Source organism: Papio anubis, chromosome 1, assembly GCF_008728515.1.
Source record: "Papio anubis isolate 15944 chromosome 1, Panubis1.0, whole genome shotgun sequence".
Taxonomy (NCBI): domain Eukaryota; kingdom Metazoa; phylum Chordata; class Mammalia; order Primates; family Cercopithecidae; genus Papio; species Papio anubis.
Window position 1 is genome coordinate 124,855,191 of NC_044976.1, and position 3,738 is coordinate 124,858,928.

A 3,738-nucleotide genomic window follows, 5' to 3' on the forward strand; every position below is an offset into this window, starting at 1 on the left:
TTATTTGTCTTGGTTTTGTCAAGGCTATTTCAGTTTCTAGAACCATCCAACACTTCCGAAATTATCTTGGTCCTCTACCTTCTCCTTATTCCTTAACTTTTTATTCTACATCTAAAACCTGAGTAGAAAATGATTTTTCTTTCTCAAGCAAGAAATAAATTTAAAAAGAAAAAAAAGAGGCCAGGTTTGGTGGCTCACACCTGTAATCCCAGCACTTTGGGAGGCTGAGACAGGCAGATCACCTGAGGTCAGGAGTTGAAGACCAGCCTGGCCAACGTGGTGAAACTCCGTCTCTACTAAAAATACAGAAATTAGCTGGGCATGGTGGCGGGTGCCTGTAATCCCATGCTGAGGCAGTAGAATCACTTGAACCCAGGAGGCGGAGGTTGCAGTGAGCCAAGACCGTGCCATCGCACTCCAGCGTAGGCAACAAGAGCAAAATTCCATCTCAAAAAAAAAAAAGAAAAGAAAAATGATTTTTCTTACTGAGGAGATAACTAGAAATAATTTCAGGAAAACTTCTAGAATTTCTAGAAAGGGATACATCAGATTCCCAAAAAGGGGTGTGGGTGTGGAAGTGTGGATCACTGACTGGAGAGTTCATGAGGTAACTGAGGAAGTACATGGGTAAATTTTCCTTACTTTACTGGCCTTAAAAAAATTGTTATGTGGCTGGGCGTGGTGGCTCACGCCTGTAATCCCAGCACTTTGGGAGGCCGAGGCAGATGGATCATGTGAAGTCTGGAGTTCGAGATCAGCCTGACCAATATGGTGAAACCCCGTCCCTACTAAAAATACAAAAATTAGCCAGGTATGGTGGCACATGTTTGTCATTCCAGCTTCTTGGGAGGCTGAGGTAGGAGAATTGCTGGAACTCAGGAGGCGGAGGTTGCAGTGAGCTGTGATCATGCCATTGCACTCCAGCTTGTGCAAAAAGAGCAAAACTCCATCTCAAAAAAAAAATTATTATGTATGTTAGAGAAAATACACCTGGCACAAATGTTACTAGGTCCTTTTTTCTTTTTGAGGCAGGGTCTCATACAGGCTAGAGTGTAGGGGAGTAATGTTGGTTCACTGTAGCCTCGACTTGGGCCTAATACTTCCACCTCAGCCTCCTGAGTAGCTGGGACTACAGGCATACACCAGCATGCCTAGCTAATTATTTTTTCTTTTTTTTGGTTTTTTATTTATTTACTTTTTGTATTTTTTGCAGAGACGGAGTTTTGCCGTGTTGCCCAGGCTTCCTTTTCTCATTATAAAAGTTTTTAATCCAGTGTGTTAGACTGCACATATCATCCCAGCTACTTGGGAGGCTGAGATAGGAGGATTACTTGAGCCCAGGAGGTGGAGGTAACATAGCAAGATCCTATCTCTAAAATATATATAGAGATTTATATGTGTAACATAAATATTATATAGATTTATATGCATAATATATAATACAAATATATAATATATATTATATATGATTGCATATATATTATATATGATTACATATATATGATTACATATATAATATATAATATTTGTATATAATATATAAATATATAATATATATTTATAAATATACAATATATATTTATAAATATATAATGTCACAAATATATAATATGATATTTGTATATAAAATATATATATAATATATTTATACATTTTTTATATATATATATTTTTGAGACTCTTTGTCTCTCTCTGTCACCGGGTTGGAATGCAGTGGTGCGATCTCAGCTCACTGCAACCTCTGCCTCCCGAGTTCAAGCGATTCTCCTGCCTGAGCCTCCTGAGTAGCTGGGACGACAGGCATGTGCCACCATGTCCAGCTAACTTTTGTATTTTTAGTGAAGACGGGGTTTCACCATGTTGGCCAGGCTGGTCTCGATCTCTTGACCTCGTGATCCACCTGCCTCAGCCTCCCAAAGTGCTGGGATTACAGGCGTGAGCCACTGCACCCAGCAAAATTTTTTTTTTTTTTTTTGAGACGGAGTCTCGCTCTGTTGCCCAGGCTGGAGTGCAGTGGCCGGATCTCAGCTCACTGCAAGCTCTGGCTCCTGGGTTTATGCCATTCTCCTGCCTCAGCCTCCCGAGTAGCTGGGACTACAGGCGCCCGCCACCTCGCCCGGCTGGTTTTTTGTGTTTTTTAGTAAAGATAGGGTTTCACCATGTTAGCCAGGATGGTCTTGATCTCCTGACCTCGTGATCCACCCGTCTTGGCCTCCCAAAGTGCTGGGATTACAGGCTTGAGCCACCACGCCCAGCCCAAAATATTTTTTAAAAATTAGCTAAGCAGGCTGGGCATCATTGCTCACGCCTATAATCCCAGCACTTTGGGAGGCTGAGGTGGGCAGATCACTTGAGGTCAGGAGTTCAAGCAAGCCAGGCACTGTGGTTCACATTTATAATCTCAACACTTTGGGAGGCCAAGGTGGGCAGATCACTTGACATCAGGAGTTCGAGACCAGCCTGGCCAACATGGTGAAACCCCAACTCTACTAAAAATAAAAAAAGTTAGCTTAGTGGGGTGGTGCACACTTGTAATCCCAGCTACTTAGGAGGCTGAGGCAGGAGGATCACTTGAATCCAGGAGGCGGAGGTTGCAGTGAGCCGAGATTGTGCTGCTGTCCTCCAGCCTGGGTGACAAAGCGAGACTCCATCTCAAAAAACATAAATAAATTAGCTGAGCATGGTGGCCCACATCTGTAGTCTCAGCTATTCAGGAGGCTAAAACAGGAGGATCTCTGGAGGCTGGAGTTCGAGGCTGCCATGATCTATGATCACACCACTGCATTCTAGCCTGGACTACAGAGTGAGACCCGATCACAACAACAACAAAAGCTTTTAGCTGGTCGCGGTGGCTCAAGCCTGTAATCCCAGCACTTTGGGAGGCCGAGGCGGGTGGATCATGAGGTCAAGAGATCGAGACCATCCTGGCTAACATGGTGAAACCCCGTCTCTACTAAAAATACAAAAAACTAGCCGGGCGTGGTGGCAGGCGCCTGTAGTCCCAGCTACTCGGAGGCTGAGGCGAGAGAATGGCGTGAACCCAGGAGGCGGAGCTTGTAGTGAGCTGAGATCGCGCCACTGCACTCCAGCCTGGGCGACACAGGGAGACTCCATCTCAAAAAAAAAAAAAAAAAGCTTTTAGTACTATGGTTAAGAGGGCAAATCTGAGGCCAGTCACAGTGGCTCACACCTGTAATCTCAACACTTTGGGAAGCTGAGTGGGGAGGAACAATTGAGACCAGCCTGGGCAACATAGGAAAACCCTGTCTCTACAAAAAAATTTAAAAATTAGTTGGGCATGGTGGTGCATGCCTGTAGTCCCAGCTACTCAGGAGTCTGAGAGGGGACGATGTCGAGCCCAGGAGGTCAAGGATGCAGTGAGCCATGACCATGCCACTGCACTCCAGCCTGGGCAACAGAGTGACACTCTCTCTCAAAATAAAAAGGCCAAGCATGGTGGCTCACGCCTGTAATCCCAGTACTTTGGGAGGCTGAAACAGGCAGATAACTTGCTGTCTCTACTAAAAATACAAAAATTAGCCAGGCATGGTAGTACAGGCCTGCAATCTCAGCTACTTGGGAGGCTGAGGCATGAGAATCACTTGAACCCGGGAGGCAGAGGTTGCAGTGAGCCGAGATTGCACCATACACTCCAGCCTGGGTAATAGAGCAAGACGCCGTCTCAAAATATTAAAAAAAAAGCCGGGCGCGGTGGCTCACGCCTGTAATCCCAGCACT